The sequence below is a fragment of the Leopardus geoffroyi genome, chromosome B4, assembly GCF_018350155.1.
Source record: "Leopardus geoffroyi isolate Oge1 chromosome B4, O.geoffroyi_Oge1_pat1.0, whole genome shotgun sequence".
In the NCBI taxonomy this organism is placed as follows: domain Eukaryota; kingdom Metazoa; phylum Chordata; class Mammalia; order Carnivora; family Felidae; genus Leopardus; species Leopardus geoffroyi.
The window spans coordinates 11,342,907-11,362,156 of record NC_059341.1 but is presented as its reverse complement, the minus strand read 5'-3'; the positions used below and the strand labels follow the sequence as shown (position 1 = coordinate 11,362,156).

Genomic DNA, 19,250 nt, shown 5'->3' with positions numbered 1-19,250 from the left:
CAAAAACAGTGTAAGCTTATGTGAAATCAGCGAATAAATGATGGCTCTGAATATAAACTAAGAGGTCGGTGTGGCTTCCAAACTCCAGGCTTCTTCTCTGAGCTCTTTTATCTTCCAGTCACAGAAGCTTCAGTGGAATAATAAAAGAGTAACCCAGATGCTGTTCTCCTCACTTGGCCCTCCGTCTGACTCTCAGACTTCGAGTTCACTGTGCAAACAAGTTCACAGTCAAGTCTAAGTAGCAAAGGCATCTACCGGCATTGGAACATTACCCCTTTCGATGAACCCTAAAGACTCACGAATGAATGCCATCCTGTTAGGGAAAGGCTTTAAAAGACTGCTTTGTAAAAATAAAATAAAATAAAATACTTCATATTCTGAATGAAAAACCTGCCAACCTACCCATTAAGTACCCTGAAATCTGTACTTAAATTTCTAAAGCCATAATATCCATGCGCAAATGATAGATCTTTCCTGACTGATGGGGTTACATCCCAAAAAACCCATTCCCAGATGGAAATGTGGTTAAGTTGAAAATGCATTTAATACACTTAACCTACTGATCATCATGGCTTAGCCTGGGCCAGCCTTCAACATGCCCACGACACTCACACCAGCCTCCAGGTGGGCAAAATCCTCTCACACAAAGCCTATCTGATAATAAGGTGTTGACTATTGTCAAGGTCAACACAACGTGTAATGCATCGAGGACTGTCCTGACAGCGAAGAACAACGTGGATGATGGGGTGCAGAATGGATGTCGCCAGCTGCCTGTGAGCTGCGGCTCACCGCCCCGCATCCGAGAGGGGACCCACCGCATGTCACTAGTCCAGGGCAAGATCCAAGTTCAAAATTCCAACTATGGTTTCTACCGAATGCGTACCACATTTGCACCATTGTCAAGTTGAAAAATTGTGGGTCAGGGACAGTCTGTACCTTCAGGTGATTCTCATTATCCACAGGAATCGTGTCCTATAAAATCACAGCGCACACTGGGTTTGCAAATACTGAACTATTGCTCCCAGGGGAAATAACAGCACTGGGCTCCTTTGGGCCTCTGGCCACGTCATTTTTGTCAACCAATCCATACACAACCTTGTTTCTGTTTAAAGATGCCCTATTTAATATATATTTCTGGTTCATTAACACGAAACACGATCAACAGCACCATAACTCATGTCTGAACAAGCTTGTCTATAGCACATGCCTTTGCTCCTGAAGGCACATCCCAGGCTCCTGTCGTTCAGGAAGACAGCAGGACACCTCAGCAGTGTGCTTGGGGGCCGTTCCCAACAGTGAAATCACTAACAAAAAGCACAAAAATGTGAAAAATACGGCACTAAAGAGACCATGAAAAGGACACTTGTTCACAGTGGGATTAGCTCAAACGAGAAGGCAGCACGTGGACTTGTTCAACCTCAGCAGGGAACATGTGCATTCAGCGACACAAATTTTTCACCGCTCTGCTCATGGCCCCGAATGACCGCAAAGAGCATCTCAACTCTTGTTTTGGGTGGGTAACAAATACATTTTACTAAGTAGGTGAATTTGAAAATACAGAAGCTGGGGAGCGCCTGGGGGGCTCAGTCGGTTAAGTGTCCGACTTCAGATCAGGTTAGGATCTCATGGTTTGTGGGTTCAAGCCCCGTGTCGGGTTCTGTGCTGACAGCTCAGAGCCCGGAACCTGCTTCAGATTCTGTGTCTCCCTCTCACTCTCTGCCCCTCCCGTGCTCACATTCTGTCTCTGTCTCTTAAAAAAAAAAAAAAAAAAAAAAAGAATAAACAGTAAAAATGTTTTTAAAAAATTAAAAAAAAAAATACAATACAGAAATCTGGGAATCACAAGAACTGGTTGTAGTTTATGTACTTTGAAAACATGACCCAGACTAGGTTGGGTGTTGTGGGAGGACCGCACAGAACTAAGCCATGGTGTGTTCTTCTTCTTATGGAGAGAGAGGCTAGAGATGACCTTCATCTCTTATCCTCCAGAATGTACTGGAAGACAACTCCCTCTCTTTCATGCCAGTGAGCCTAGAAGAGACACATGTATGGTTGGAGAGCATCCCACTTGACCCCTATGCCGATTCCAATACACCATGCAGGAAGGCATGCTCCCTGCCTTCCGAAAAGGAAGGAAATAATACTAGCCACTTGCCATCCCGTGGATGCAAGCGGGATGCCAATGTGACACATAACTCAGAAACAGTTCCCAAAAGTGCAGAACTCTTCTAACAAGTCCTGGTCCCATATACTTATTTGGCTTTATATCGTTTCTTTGTGCTTACATCTGTTAAACCACAAAAACAGGAATGAACTAATGTTGAACTTCTTACTCAGCAATAAGCAATATTCATCCACGGATACAGAAAACAATGACAAAAACATGAAGGGCTGTATGCATTTCGTTAGGAGGCGTGTTTCCAGCAAATTTTGTATGCTCCCATTAATGTATTTACCTAAATTTGTAGCAGATTTATGATTTGTTCAAACGTGTAACAGTAATCACCCACAGTAAGTAAATGCAAGAACTTTTTCATGGTTAGACCCTTACAGCCTAGGAAATTTAATTTAAATGTATATACGTATTTTTGCAAGGACAAAGATAACACCCAAGGATAACGTTCCATGAGGACAGAATATAAATTCAGAAAAAAGAAAAGAGAATGAAGTAGAAATTCCAATGGTTAAAGAAGAGTCAATTCAAGTACTTTTGAAATGGGTGATGATGGGTATCCAGTGTCTGTGGGATTTAGATTCCACTGGTTATATTTAAAAGAATGATGTAAAGTTTTATTTAAAGATGTCGATATTTACAATAAGCTAGAAATAACATCCTTTGCAGCTCTTAAATTACGATGAAAAATGTTAGCTATCAACGCAGAGTGTGTGAGGGGATAGATGGCTTTACAAAACTATTTTAGGGATGAGGTGAGCCAAAGGCAGAAGACAGGCCAGGCCCCTCCAAGGCAAGCTGACCTTTGAGTCCCAGCCCAATGTGGTGGGGCTTAACATTTTGCAAGAGAAGCTGGAAATCTGGATTTTTCTATGTACAGTTTACCTTTTTTAAAACATGTTGGTTCAGAAATTTTTTAAACGGCGTGCAAGTCAAACAAAACATTTTTTTGTTTTGGCCGCATTTTTTTCTACCTTGACTCTGAGCGCTAGCATCTTCTGTCAACTTTTCCACACGGTGATAGGAGAGCCACTCATTCAAAAACACACTCACTGAACACCTCCTGGTGTTCCAGACACTATCCTGGGTCCTGGGGACACAGAGATGGCTGAAACACAACAGTGCCCTCAAGGAAGATGAATGATAGATAGATAACATTTTGCAATCCCATCTGTTACATTCTGTGCTAGTTAGATCCGAGGTGCTGTGGCCATGGAACCTTGGCTTCGGTGGGTCAGGAATGTGTGGTTTGTTTGGGAAAGCTTCGTGGGGGAGGACGAGGCAGGACCAGATGCATCCTGAAGAATAACCAGCATCCTGAATAACCATGCCGGTGACTGAAGCAAGGCTACCTGGGGAAGGCTCCTTGGAAGATGGCCAACAAGGCAGATAGGAGCACACATCAGAGCAGGATGTCTGACTGCAAAGAACACCCACAGGGAGACAAAAACCAGCCCCACTCCTCATTTTCAGTTCCTCTCTTAAAAACAGGCACATGATGGAAATAAACCATTGAGACAAGATCCAAAAATAATCTTAACTGGGCATAAAAGCTCATATAAAAATTCTTCTCTTAATCACTTCTGGAAGGCAGCTGAAAGGTGCGTACACCCAAACTCGGCTTGCGCAGCAATCAACTTAATCTGTTTCTTTGAAAGATTAATTAAAACTGAGATTACCGATGGCGGCAGATGAGCTGGGTCAGCCGATGGGGCACAGTTAAGAGGAGAGAGAAATTGTCTTAAGATCACACAAACACAGCTGCAGGCCAAACGCGGAGATGTGACGGAAAACCTGCTTCTTCCCGGGCCCTGTAATTCCATTCCTGGGGATGACGCTAGAGTTAAAAGCCCAAATCCCAGGAACAGCAGGCAGCGGGACTCCAATGTGCCAAGCAAGCAGCCCGGCCTGTGGGGAGCCTAAGGAGGCCTTGAACTTCTGAGTCAAGTCAGCAACAGCTGCAGAAGACCAGGCCCAGCCCAGAGGGACCAGCCAAGGGAGCAAGGAGCATGAACACAACTGCTGCTCAGAACTCGAGCAAGTTTTCAAGTGCTCGTTTGACACAATGTCAAGGATCTGCTCAAGTCAGGCCTTGATGAGAAGCAGAGGTGATTAGAAACCACCAAAACCGTGAGAAGACACCGCCCACATAGCCCTTCCCCCACAGGGAGCCTCTCAGAAAAGGTGTTTTCTCCGACAGAGAGATGCTCTTATTTTTTCCCCCACTGGCAGCAGAGAAGGAGACAAAGCAGGAGATGCTTATAGAAATTCTGGTTTGGGGACCTAGGATTTGAAAACCCTGTCATTGGATGTGAGCTTTGACACTGAAAACTCCTCGGTTCCAGCGGGGGCCTTCTCTGTCTTTTCCTCCGCAGGGCTCTCTGTGCTATCCAGCCCCATCCTCGTCACCACGGCAACACCCACGCTCGCTGCCACCATGACTGAGCAGATGACACTTTGTGGCACCCTCAAGGGCCACCATGACTGGGTGACTCAGATGGCCACCACTCCCCAGTTCCTGGACATGATACTGTCCACCTCTTGAGAAAAGACCATCATCAAGTGGGCAGGGATAAGTCCAACGATGGCACCCTACAGCATGCTCTTCGGGGTCACTCCTGCTCTGTCAGTGATGTGGTCATCTCCTCAGGTGGCCAGTTTGCCCTCTCAGGCTCCTGGGACGGAGTGCTCTGTCTTTGGGATCTCACAATGGGTACCACCACACGCAGATCCACAGGACATACCAAGGATGTGCTGAGCGTGGCTTTCTCCGCCCACAACCACCAAATTGCCTCTGGCTCCTGAGATAAAACCATCAAGCTGCAGAAGACCCTGAGTGTATGCAACTACACTGTCCAGGATGAGAGCCATTGTGTCTTCTTGTCACCCGATAGCAGCAATCCCATCACTGTCTCCTATGGCTGGGATAAGTTGGTCAAGGTATGGAACCTGGCAAACTACAAGCTGAAGACCAAGCCACACGGGCTACCTGAACACGGTGACTGTCTCTCCAGATGGATCCCTCTGTGCTTCTGGAGGAGACGATGGCCAGGCCATGCTGTGGACCTCAACAAAGGCAGGCACCTTTGTATACTAGATGGTGGGGTCATCATCAGTGCCCTAACTGATACTGGCTCTGTGCTGCCACGCGCCCCAGCCTCCAGATCTGGGACTTGGAAGGCAAGATCACTGTAGATGAACTGAAGCAGGAAGTTATCAGTACCAGCAGCAAGGCACAGCCACCCCAGTGTACCTCTCTGGCCTGGTCTGCTGATGGCCTGACGCTGTTTGCTGGCTACACGCACAACCTGGTGCTAGCTGATGGTAGGTGACCATCAGCACCCGCTAGAAATATATGGCAGAGTTTTAGAAAGAAAATATTGGTTCGCTGAAGGAAGGAAGGAAGGAAGGAAGGAAGGAAGGAAGGAAGGAAGGAAGGAAAAGGAAAATCCTCCATAGCCTTCACCAGAAAAATAATAACTTGGGCAATAGTTCCCAAAGTTCTTAAACCCACAGGAGGAACAGAGAAAGATGATGAAGACAGAGTCAGAATGAGGGGACAGCAGCAGTGGAGGAGGAGCGCCTGTAGAGGCAGAGCCCCTGGGGCTGTGGTGCTGGCCTCCTGCATCCTCTGGGGCTGTAGATCAAAGTCCACTGAGGCCTCCATCTAAGGAGCCTGGAAGGCGGGCTCTTTAGTGAGCCCTCCCCAAATGCAACAGAACATTCCCGACTGTACCTGACACGGAGCCCTGGACTCCAGCCCAGTCCTGACGGCCCCTGCCAGCCACTGGCCCTCCCCGAATCTTTCTCCCCACGTGTGCGCTGAGGAGGCGGGGCCAGAATTTCATGAGCAGATAGTCTCTTCCGTCATCCTCTCTCGAACAAGTTCTCCTTCTCCTGGGTCAGCAATTCCCATCCAATTTTGTGTAAAAGCCCTCATGACAAATCTCATTCTAGATGCTTCTAATGCGTGGATTACGTATCCAATGGAAACGTAACCATTTTAGGAAGGGAAGAGAGTCAGGATTCAGGGAGAGACACTAAAATCTGAATTGTCAAATGTACCAGTAACACCAAAGTAGTGGTTAAGAGAACAGATCCTAGAGCCAGCCTTGATGGTGTTATGTGTAAAATGGGAATAATCATCATAGCCTGCCTTATGGGGTAGTCATGAAGAGTAAACATGTGAGCTATAAAGCAGTTAGAACACAAATGTGACACAAAGCATTGTGTTTAAATAAAACTCTATAACCACTGTATGTACCATCAAGAAGTAACCCCCAGTTACACCCAAGTCAGACTGGAGGGGCACTGTGCTATAGCCAATGGGAAGCTTGCCTGAGGCAATGCCAACACGAGCCTCGCTTCTCCCACCTCCCAGGTGAGACCACCACTAGGCGCCATCGAGGCTCCCCCACCCCACCCCCTGCTCTGCTCCCACCATCACACTAGCTCAGCCCTCCCATGGGGACCACCACACCAACCTCCCAGCTCTCATCCCAAGAGCTCTTCTCCCCAATCCCCCCACCCAAGACACTGAGGTTGGCTTCTAATATTCTAACTTTAGGTTACACTCCAGTAGCTTATATCATCAGCTAAAATTAAAAACAATTTTTCCTGGCCTTCAAAACTCATCATGATCTGGGGCACCTGGGTGGTTCAGTTGGTTAAGCCACTGACTCTTGATTTCGGCTCAGGTCATGATCTCACAGTTAATGGGAATGAGCCCCTCATCAGCTCCATACTGACAGTGCAGAGCCTGCTTGAGATTCTCTCTCTCTGCTCCTCCCCTACATGTGCTTGTTCTTTCTCTCAAAATAAAATAAATAAACCTTTAAAAAAAAGAAAACTAATCATGATCTGACCCCCTACCTACCTTTAAGGGTTTTGTTTTTTTTTTAATTTTTTAATGTTTATTTATTCTTGAGAGAGGGAGAGCGAGTGAGCAGGGAAGGGGCAGAAAGAGAGAAAGACAGAGGATCCAAAGTGGGCTCTGTGCTGACAGCAGAGAGCCCCATGCAGGGCTCGAACCCACAGTGAGGTCATGACCTGAGGTAAAGTCGGATGCCCAACCAACTGAGCCACCCAGGCACCCCTCCTTTACCCACTTCTGTAACCTTATTTCCTACTGGCTCCTTCTTGTATCCCTCATGACCAGCAAACTGAACCCCACCCTTGACATCCACCCTGCCATCTCCCTCCGCGATGCCTTCGGCCTGGCGTGTTCATCTGGCCTGTGGTTACCACTTCCCAAGCTGAACATCCCCCCATGCTTCAAGGTTGGGCTCATGTTCTAACATTTCCACCATGTCTCCCCAACCAGGCAGAATTACTATCTCTACTTCTGAACTCAAAGAACATTCATCTCTGCCCAGGGAAGGCAGAGGACTGTCTGGTCAGGAAAGGGAATCTCAGCTCTGCCATGCACTGGCTGAATGTCTCTGGGTCAGAAAATTAAGATCTCTGAACCTATCTCACTGTGGTTACACAGATAAATGGGGATAATATATGCAAAAGGCTTGGATCAAGTTCTCTTTATCTGCCCTCTTTCATGGAATTTGTTACTTCTCTAAATTTGATTAGAGTTATTAGGCTGGTAAGTTTTCTTCTTCATGACAGTGTAAATTCCTTAAGTGCATATTTTTGTGTTTCTCAAAGAACCGAGCACAAGGCCTTACACTTAGTAAGAGCTAAACTGACAATTTATCAAATGAAGAGAGAGAAGGACAGGATATTTTATACTTACTGTTTATATTATTTTTAATCATTCCTCATTTTCACTTATATTGTTAATGACAGTAACTATCCCATAAATTTCATACAGGTATCCTGATGGTTCTGAGGGGAAAACTGTATTCTGAGTCCTCAATGATTCAATTCCACTCACTCAAGTTTATCTATTTTCTACTGGTCCCTTCATGCACCTTACTACCAGGAAACACTGTACTCAACACTATGTGACCTATAGAAAGACAAGTCCTCTTCCCAAATTTCCCCACTGGCATTGTAAGGACGTTTTAACAGGCCTTATAAATTTAACCAACTGGGGTTGTTTTGTTTTTCTTCAAAAAAAAAAAATTTGAAAATCAACATCCTGAAAAGGAATATTTTATTCATGCCAGTTTAAGTAGTGACAGGAAAATATTCAGTACTCAAAATGGAATGAAAAGAAAAAAAAAAAAAAAAAAACGGTCAGCATGAATTTCCAAAAGCATCTGGAAAATTGGCAAAAGATTTAAGAATGTAAAAAGCAACCGGCGATCCCAGCTGGGGTGAAGTTGCCTTCATATTATATGGAATACCAACCATAAGACAGCTTTGGGAATTTCCAAAGACAGTACTCTGGAAAGCTCCTTTACTCAGTGATTCCCACTTAATCCAAAGAAAGCACACTGCAACTTGTCCCCGGCACCCCAACAGGATTTAAAGTATTCAACTTTGTATGGAGAACAACATGAATCCAGGTAGAAATCTGACTTAAAACGGAAGGTAAATATTCCCCCTTATATTCCTACATATACCACGACCAGAGAAAAGGGTCTCCTCTCTCTTAGCAGAAGAGAGTGGGAGCTCGACACATCAGCTCTAGACCTGGCCAAAACTGAACTTGAACCCCACACACCCCCATTCAGTGACACACTTTGAGTACATTAGTGACCCCAAACTGAATGCCATCAATGTGACTCACAAAGTCAAGATAAAGTACAGACAGCATTCCGTATTTCATGCACAATGGACCTGACACAGTGGGCCAGAAGGATCGGAATGGAGAAGGATCTGAATGTGGTGGGCCAGAAGGATACCCTTGTGGGGAAAAATGGACCTGTATCTTAGGCCAAGATCAGCAACTCATTAAGTGTGTGGCCTTGGGCAAGTCCCTCCAACCCTCTGGGCTTCTGGGTCCTAATGTGTCATTTTCACATCAGACTCGATGCTCCAGCTCTCGGCTCCCTTAACACCAGCATAAAAGAACTGAGAGAAGGAAAACAGTTTCAGAAATGCCCCCAGAGGCCATTCTGTGACCTGGCTTTGCTCTCTTATATGGATTTTGCTCTTGCCTCTTAGGTCCCAATGTGTCCCTAACTAGTTATATGGGGCTGAGCAACGTGCTTAACCCTTCTCTGCTAGGTTTTTTTTGTTTGTTTGGTTGGTTTTTTTTGTCTCTGTAAAACATGAGGATAATCTGTATATATCCAAGTCCTTCTAGTTCTAGCATTCTGCCTATCAGAGGAATTTCTTCCACTAGGGAGTAAATAAATCAGAGACTGAACCACTTTATAGTGTGTCAGCCCCCTGGTGCAAATCGCCAGCAAAAGGACGACAAAAATTCTGCATCAGCTTTGAAAATGAACAGACCACACAGAACAAGTGCTTTACAAAAGGTCAAGTATAGGATAAACATTACAAATTCATTCCTTCAGAGCAGCCAGAGCAGTGGATTGGTCACACTCATGACTCAAAAGGAAATTCCATCCAGGACCACCAGCCACCTCCCAAAGTTAGTCACCCTGCACAGTGGGGGCCAGGAAGGGGGGTGGGGGGAGGGCATCCCATGGCCAGCACAAAAATGACCTATAGGGAAAGTGACCTTTTCACTGGGGCTCTGGGAGATCTACGAAAGGTACTTACACTGAATTCACCCCCATTCCCTTGGTTGAAATCCATATGGAAGTCACCAAAAAAAAACAAAAAACAAAAAACAAATCAGAAGACCATAGGTGACAATCCAAAGCCACAGATTTTGTGACCACTTTGTTCTCAGCCTCTTCCCCAAGAAGGAAGGGGCTTCAGACCGGTAACAGTTGACAAGGACACCAGGGTCAAGAGAGACCGTTTCTTTATAAATAAAATTTTCAAACTCACGGACATTAACACTCACCCGAAATAACTGGACAAGAGCCAGCCAGGAAAGGGCACGTTACTAAAACTGGCCCTCCGGCCTCCAAGAGGCTCAGCAGAATTATTCTTGCTGTGAGGAGAGGAGGAAGGAAGGGCCGGTTATATTGTGCCAACGTGCCGGGAGGCACATAACTAGGTCACGTTCCCACTCGGGCCTGCCTGCTGCAGGCGGGCATCTCGGTGGTGGCCGGTCCCACACCCCATCCCATGCCCAGCATCTCTCAAGAGGCCTGAGGGAGGCACCTCTGGCCACACCCCCCACGGGGAGCAGGGCCAGGATGTTTCCGTAGCGCGTGACATCCGAAGGAGCCTGTCCCAAGAGCAGTGGTCTAGCACACATCCTGGGCTTGCAACGGCATGAAATACACACCCACAATGCACTGCAACAGCCTCCCGTCCACCCAAACCCTTCAACTCACTCGAGACCACACACAGTCCTTATCTCAGGAGCTGGTGCAGGGAGTCACCCAGAACCTGGACAACAAGCCCCTTGTCTAACCCGACATGCCTGCGTCTTCCAGGTCCTGTGGAGTGAAACCCTCTCCAGGGCGGTACAGGTGCATCTCCGGCAGCTCCCTGGGATGTAAATCATGTAGCTTTAAGGAAAATATCCTTCACATCTGGAATCGCAAGCCTTACCTTTCTCCAAGGCTCAGAAAGCATTTTCCTCCAAACACAGAGCTTGTAGAGCAACGTGATGTGATTCGGGGAGCTTAGTATCACACTTACACTCATGCCATATCTCGCGACTTCCTCGGGCGGTGATGCTTTTCTTTTCAGAGCAGACAAACCTCCACGTTGGCACAATTTATCTGAAAAACTGTTGGAGCCTCTAGCCCCAGGCGATCACAGAGCTGTTTATGAATACCTCGGGGGGCTCACAACTGTGCATTTTTCACAATTTGTTAATTTAAGAGGCACATTAGAGGAGAGGTGCTCTTAGCCAATCGGAAGCTCTCCTTGTACCTGTCTCTTAACAGCACACAACAGAGACACCAATACTGAGAGCGCCAAAGCATGTCCTGGGGACAGCAGGCACACCAGCACATTCCAGGGCTTGCTTCTTCCCTGCTTTTAACCAGTTTTACTTGACGCCATTTACTTGCACGCATAGGATTTAGAAGCTGGAGTCTGAGGGGAAAAGCTGAAGGCAAGAAAACCGTGAGTTCGAGGCTAACTCAGGTAAAATTCTACAGATACAAAGGCTTAAAAGTCTCTTCCTCCCAAAGCAGAGGGAAAAACCACCCAGTGCCCCAAAACAGTCTCCCAAAATATCCCTGAAGGAGCCACTGGATACAGACATCACCGGAGAGTGGACATCTCCTGAGAATCACCGCTCTAGGTATCGCCTGAAGCCACGCACAGAACACTAGCTGCACAAGAGATGCTAAGTGGCAGGTGCCTGTATCAGGAGAGAAACATCTGAGGTTTCTTCCCTGCCCCAAGAGGCTCCATTTCCTCGCTGTTTACTCATGAGAGCAACTTGCTACAGGAGGCAGGGGTGGGGGGGAGGGCAAGGCAAGGGAAACAGAAGTATTATGGCCCAATTTTTAGAAATGAATAAAATCTTTCAGAACATTCTAAAGCATGCAGCTACTATTAATTGAGCAATTACTATGACATGGTAAGATACATACATATAACTTTTAGTAACAGCTTACAATGTCTTAACATACATATTTTTAAGCTCTCAGTGAAAGTTCGCTATTTTATATTACGTATACGTGTGTGTGTCAAAGCAAAGAAGAACGTCATCATTCTGAGAATAGTCACAATTGTGAAATAAAGTAGGTGAAGGTCAGGTTATCTTCTTAGTTCCTTATTCTTTTATTAAAGTATTAAACCAGTCCATTGTAAACTGTACATAAAACTTCTTTTTCTGATCACTAATCAGAAATGACCAGCATTACAAAAGTCTAGGAAATACAGCAAGGCAAAAAGGAGAAAATTAAAGTTATCTGTCATTTCAATGCCCACGAGGTGACAACTCTCACTATAATTGATGTACATACTTCCAGCCCTCTGCCTATGCATATAATTACAAATGTTCCTCCACCAAATTGGGATCATGTCATTTGATAACTTATTTTTCACAATAAATGGTTTATCATTTATCCATGCCCTAAGATAATATCCTGCATCATGAGTCAAAGACTATGGAGTGTCACTTTCTACTGATGTGCTATATTTTATAAATATTATTAACTGAGTTGTTTCCAACTGTCAATTACTATAGTAAATACTAGTAGATGGATAGAGAGATAAACAGATTTCATTTTCTTCATAACAGCTTCATGGAGATATAATTCACAATTCACTGGTTTAAAGTGTACAACTCGGGGTGCCTGGATGGCTCAGTCGGTTAAGCATCTAACTCTTGATTTTGGCTCAGGTCATGATCTCACAGTTCATGAGATCGAGCCCTGCATGGAGCCTGCTTAGAATTTTCTTTCTTTTTTTCTTTCTTTCTCTCTCTCTCTCTCTCTCTCCCCAAATAAACTATAAAAAATAATAAAGTACATTTGGTGGTTTTAGTATATTCAAAGAACTGTGCAACAATCGCCATAATCAATTTTAGGACATTTTCATCATCCCCACCCCCCAAAACAACCCAGTACCCTTTTAGCAGCCACTTTCCACTTTCCCTCAAGCCCTTCCCCCCTTGCCCGAGGCAACCACTAATCTGCTTTCAGATGTGTCTGTTGTGGACACATCTATTCTGTGCTATTCAGATGTGTCTGTTGTGGAAATTTCACAGGAAGGCAATAACACACTACCTGGCTTTTGGTAATTTATCCTAATGTTTTCAAGGTTCAACCATACTGTGGCACGTATCAGTACTCCATTCCTTCTTATGGCTACATATTACACCACTGTTTGGATAGCCTACGTTCTGTTTATACACTCATCAGTTGATGAACGTTTAGGTCTTTTCCTCTTTTTGGCTAACATGAATAAGGCTGCCCTGAATAGCCACGTACAAGGTGTGGACACACACTGGCAGTTCTCCTGGGTATACACCTAGGAGGAGAATTGCCCGCTCATATGGTAACTGCATTTTAACCTTTTAAGGAACTGCCAGCCTATTTCCCAAAGCAGCTGCACCATTTTACATTGCCACCAGTAGTGTGTGAGGGCTCCAATTCTCCACACTTTCACCAGCACTGATTACCCATCTTTGCATTACAGCCGTCCCAGCAGGCACGAAGTGACAGCTCACTGTGGCTCTGATATGCATTTCCACGTTGGCCAACAAATGAGAATCTTTTCAAGTGCTTATCTGGCACGTGTTTATCTTCTTTGGAGAAATGTGTATTCGGAGTCCTTGTCTATGTTCAGTTGGATTATATTTTAATTGCTGAGTGGTGTTTTAAAACATATTTGAGATTAGTTCCTGATCACCTCTACAAAAAAAAAAAAAATTTCCTCTTCTATGGATGGTCTTTTCATTGTCTTGATGGTATCCTTTGAAGCACGAAAATTTTTGGTTTTGATAAAGTATTAATTTACCTATTTTTGTTGTTGTTGCTTCTGCTTTTGGTGTCCTATCTAGGAAACACTTCTTACTCCAAATAATGAAGATTTACACCTATGTTTTAAGTGTTTCATAGTTTTAGTTCTGGTATAGAGGTCATGGATCCACCTTCAGTTAATTTTTGTATGTGACATATATTAGCTAACAGCCCAAATTCATTCTTTATGTTGGATATCCAGTTGTCCCAGCATCATTTATTAAAAAGACGATTCTTGGGGCGCCTGGGTGGCTCGGTCGGTTAAGCGTCCGACTTCAGCTCAGGTCATGATCTCTCGGTCCGTGGGTTCGAGCCCCGCGTCGGGCTCTGTGCTGACAGCTCAGAGCCTGGAGCCTGTTTCAGATCCTGTGTCTCCCTCTCTCTGTGACCCTCCCCCGTTCATGCTCTGTCTCTCTCTGTCTCAAAAATAAATAAACGTTAAAAAAAAAACTTTTTTTTTAAAAAAAAGACGATTCTTTCCCCCATTACACTCTTAGTATCCATGTCAAAAGTCAGTAGACCATAAATGTAAGGGTTTCTTTCTAGACTCTCAATTCTAGTCCACTGATCTATATATGTCTGCTTTTATGCCAGCACCACACTGTCTGGATTACTGTAGACTTGTAATAAGTTTTGAAATCAAGAAGTGTGATTTCTCTGGGGCACCTGGGTGACTCAGTCAGGTGAGTGTCCGTCTTTGGCTCAGGTCGTGATCTCACAATTCATGGGTTCGAGCCCCGCATCGGGCTCTGTGCTGATAGCTCATGCTCTGTCTCTCTCTCCCCAAAGAATGAATAAACATTAAAAAATATATAAAAAAAATAAAAAGAAGTGTGATTTCTCCATCTTTGTTCTTTTTTTAGGACTGTTTTGGGGTCCTCTGCATTTCCATATGAACTTTAAGACCAGCTTGTCAATGTTTGCAAAAAGGGCAGCTGGGATTTTGATAGCTACTATGTTGACTCTGTAGATATACTTAGGGGCTTTGCTATCTTGACCCTATTAAGTCTCCCAATCCATTAATACAGGATGCCTTTTTTTTTTAACACTTTTTTTTTTTTTTCAACGTTTATTTATTTTTGGGGACAGAGAGAGACAGAGCATGAACGGGGGAGGGGCAGAGAGAGAGAGGGAGACACAGAATCCGAAACAGGCTCCAGGCTCTGAGCCAGCAGCCCAGAGCCCGACGCGGGGCTCGAACTCACGGACCGCGAGATCGTGACCTGGCTGAAGTCGGACGCTTAACCGACTGCGCCACCCAGGCGCCCCTTAACACTTTTTTTTAAGGTTTATTTATTTTGGGAGAGAGGGATGGGGAGGGAAGGGCAGAGAGAGGGGAAGAGAGAATCCCAACAGCTCCAAGCCCAATGTGGGGCTTGAACTCACCAATCGTGAGATCATGACCTGAGCCAAAACCAAGAGTCAGAAGCTTAACCCACCTGAGCCACCCAGGCCAGGTGCCCCAAGATGTCTTTCCATCTATCTAGGACTTCATTAATTTCTTCCAGTGATATTTTATAATTTACACTGAAGAAGTCTTGTACTTCTCTGGTAAATTTATTCCACCTTTATTATTTTTGATGCTATTATAAGCAGAATTGTTTTGTTAATTTTGTTATCAGATGGTTCATTGCCACAATATATGAATACATATCCAATTGATTTTGCATAACATTTATTTAATTCTGTATCCTATAGCTTTGACGAACTCATATTAGGACCAATAGATTTTTACTGGAGATTTTAGTGGAGTTTAGTATTTTCTCTCTATAAGATCAGGTCATCTGCAAATAGAGACATATTACTTCTTATTGCTTTACAATCTGGGGGCCTTTTTTTTTTTTTTTTTTTTTTTTTTTTTTGTGCCCAACTGTCCAGGCCAGCACCTCCAGTACAATGTTCAACAGAAGTAGTGACAGCAGACATCTTGCCCGGGTCCTGATCTGAGGAGAAAGCATGCATTCTTTCAATATTCAGTAGGATGTTAGCTCTGGAAGTAGAATTCCTAACTGTAATTTTTGTGGGAAGATAAAAAAGGTTACTTTAGCATTCTGACCATTCATAAAAGTCCTAAGTATGCCTGTTTCCCAATGCACGGTTTCCTCAATATTTACTTCCCTAAGAGAATTTCCACACTCTTTGTACTTAAAATAAGTCGTAAAGGGACAGGGATGTGTTAAAGAACACCTCAGGTGACCGCAGTTCAAGAAGACTTGAAAGGGACAGGTTTAATGAAATCCAAAGTCTGTGTCTGGTGAAATAAACACCTGCTAATGTAAAGCCCAAGCAGGGGACATTACGTTAAAGGCAATTTGACATTTCCCTGGGTTGTCAGTCAATTCACTGCAGAAAGGAAGACTTCATTCCGAGCCCGTCCTGAAATTCTGTGTCAGTTTACCTGTTAGAATGTTCCCTGAATTCTCATTGCCCTACCACCAAAATTAGTTCTGCCACAAACACTCTTCACAGCACCTAAAAAAAAACACATTTGGGAAAATCTATTCTAATTGTATTTAAATCTGTAAATCCTAGAACAAAGGGGATTTGACAGTTACTTAATTTGATTATTTAGTCACACCAAATACTTCAGATCAAAAACTACACCCTGAAACCTGGAATATCCGGTTTGACCCCTAAACAAATTATATTAGAGCAACATCTTGGATAGCTGGGATACATATTCAGAAGTATAGGGGGGGGGAATCTGGACTTGAAAAGACATGGCTTCAAATTCCAGATCTTTCTATTCCTAGCTGTGCATCTTTGGGCAAGTTACTTATCCTCTCTGTGCCAACTGCTAAAAATTTTTATTTTTTTATTTTTTTTTAGTATTTATTTTTGAGAGAGAGAGAGAGAGAGACAAAGAGACAGAGCACGAGCAGGTGAGGGGCAGAGAGAGAAGGAGACACATAATTTGAAGCAGGCTCCAGGCTCTGAGCTGTCAGCACAGAGCCTGATGCGGGGCCTGAACCCACAAACCATGAGATCATGACCTGAGCCAAAATGGGATGCTAAACCGACTGAGCCACCCAGGTGCCCAACTGCTAAAAGTTTTTAGAGGATGAAAACTTCTACGCTCCAAGGATGTTGTGAAGATTATACGACACACTATTCATAAAGTGCCTAGAACACAGTAGGTGCTGTTACCACTAAGAACAGAAATATTTCTTAACTCAAGCGTTCAGGAAATGGAGATGTCCGATCCATTACAATTTCTGATTTTCAAACTTTGGTGGCTGAAAATCCTTCGAAACACTATTCGTATTTTTTGCATCTATATGATGATAAGACAGTTCCATCTTCCATTTCATTTCTGGGTATTTCATAGGCGAGATCCCATGTAAGGTACCAAAAGGCGCGTCAGGCTCATCCACAAGTAGTTTATAATCTGGAATAAGTAAGTGTGCCACACACCACAAGGATTCATGTGCGTTACGATGACACAGTATCGCAGGGACAGATGGTGCAGGAGTTTGGGCTGACCACACAAAGAGGGACTCAGCGCACGTTCTAAAACATGCTTTTCGCTAATAAATTCCAAGTAAGAGCTAAGGCAACTGCTGTTTGCCTGTTTTCCTTTAAAGGGTAGCGGAAGAAAAAAAGCCAAAGAACGGCAAGCTTTACCTCATATCCCCAAGTCCCCGGAAAGGCCACGTCTGCACTCTGAAAAACTCGTCAGCAATGGCACGGCCAAACTCCTCGCTCCTCCCATTTCAGCATGCTCCTGACACAGGCTAATTGGCACATCTGAAATCGTCCGATTCACATGATGATGAAAACTGCCCAACGCCGTGAAGGTGAACTCGGGCCGGTTCTGCGTGTGCGCCACACCACAGCCTTCCGATCGGACTGTGATTCTAATCAACCCTGAGAGGTCGGCTCCGTCCTCTTTGAAAGCTGGACAATGAGCCTCAAGACAATAGATTTTCCTCACCGTGACAACTGGATCCACCTGACACAAGTTCCTGTCTCGGAAAGGTTAGCGCGTTGGCAAGCAGGGGAAACCCAAGGGAGCGGAGGTCTAGCTGCTACATAGCAGAGGAGGGGAGCTCCTCCCAGATACCGGCGGGCGCTCCCCCCATAGCTGAGGCTGGACGCCTCCCATGCCCAGGTGCTGGGCTTGGCTGAGCCACTGGCTTTCCAGAAGGCAACACAAAACTTAATTAAGCAGTATCAAGTATCTATTAGATGCATAAAACATGCACACGCTCACAGGGCTGTCTGGAAAGCTCATCGAGCGATGACAGAAATCAATCCAACAAAAATTTAGCAGACGGGCTTCTACACTTGGTCTCCCGAAACGAAAGCAGCCCCCTGAGGCAGGAGAGCCAGGCTGCTGGCACCGAGGGACGAAGGCCACGTGGTAATAAGGCCCGCTCCCCTGTGTCCTGTAGCTCTGGACAGTAATGGCTCACGGTGACTGAGCGCTTACTCTGAGGGAGGGCTGTGCTGAGAACTTTACCTCTTGTCAGTTCACTCAGTTCTCACAACAGCTGAGACAGGGTCTCCAGACTACCACACTCCTAGGCCTCCCTGAGAGCCTGATAAGCAATCAAAAGTAGGACAAGAAGAAGGAAGGTCTCAGTTATGTTTATTCATTTGGAAAGAGAGCCTACATGCATTTCTGTCCCTGAAGACGTTGAGCCTTTGTGGGGTTTTTTAAACTTTTTTAAATGTTTATCTTTCAGAGAGACAGAGCACGAGCGGGGGGGGGGGGGGGGGGGGGGGGGGTAAGGACACGAATCTGAAACAGGCTCCAGGCTCTGAGCTGCCAGCACAGAGCCCCACACGGGGCTCCAACTCATGAGCTGTGACGTCATGACCTGAGCCGACGCTGCTTAACCGACTAAGCCACCCAGGTGCCCCAAGGTTGAGCATCTGTGATCCCAGAGCCATCATGGAAAGACGCCTCTGCACACAAAAGCTCTGTTTACACTGAACCCGCCACCTTTTGCCGTGTGGCCCTGAGGAAGGCCCCCAACCAGCCAGGGCCTCTGTTTTCTCAACCTGATCAAAGAACAAGATGTTCTTCACAAGGCCCTCTCCAGAGTCAACATTCTGAACCTTGAAAATCCAAAACGTCCCTGCATCTGCTCAAAGGCCACGTGAAGACTGTGTGATACAGACTCGGGCTGAGCCTGGTTACCAGAGGAACCTGACAAATGACATGTTTCATCAAAAACAAAACCAAAAAAAAACAAACAAAAAAAAACACCACAACCGCAGCATATTTTTCACTTCTTCCTACTACCCATTTAAGAAATGCTACCCAGGATTTCTCCTAGAAAGAGGCAGGATTGGGGCACCTGGGTGACTCAGTCAGTCAGCACCCAACTGCGGCTCAGGTCATGATCTCACAGTTCGTGGGTTCAAGCCCCGCGTCAGGCTCTGTGCTGGCAGCTCACAGCCCGGAGCCTGCTTCGGATTCTGTGTCTCTCTGTCCCTCCACCGCTCACGTGCTCTCTCTCTCAAAATAAATAAATAAACATTAAAAATTTAAAGAAAGAGAGATGCAGGATTTTCTCACATTTGTCCAAGTCTGGCTCCAAGCACACCAGGGAGAGGGCAGCATTAATTCTGTGGCTTCATGAGGTGCTGGGCCCATTGTTGGTGTTCCGTGTATGTACAAAAGTGACCTCCTTTGCACAACTGTTTTGAAGGTACAG

The 19,250-nt window shown here is 45.2% G+C and overlaps 1 protein-coding gene and 1 pseudogene across 3 annotated transcripts in view; one reads left to right on the top strand and one right to left on the bottom strand.

The window, feature by feature from the left end:
* The window catches only part of CAMK1D (calcium/calmodulin dependent protein kinase ID), a 438,187-nt gene that overhangs the window by 399,301 nt on the left and 19,636 nt on the right, over positions 1–19,250 (bottom strand). The gene's annotated exons all lie outside the window — the stretch shown is intronic.
* LOC123590217 lies at positions 3,435–5,530 on the top strand (annotated as a pseudogene).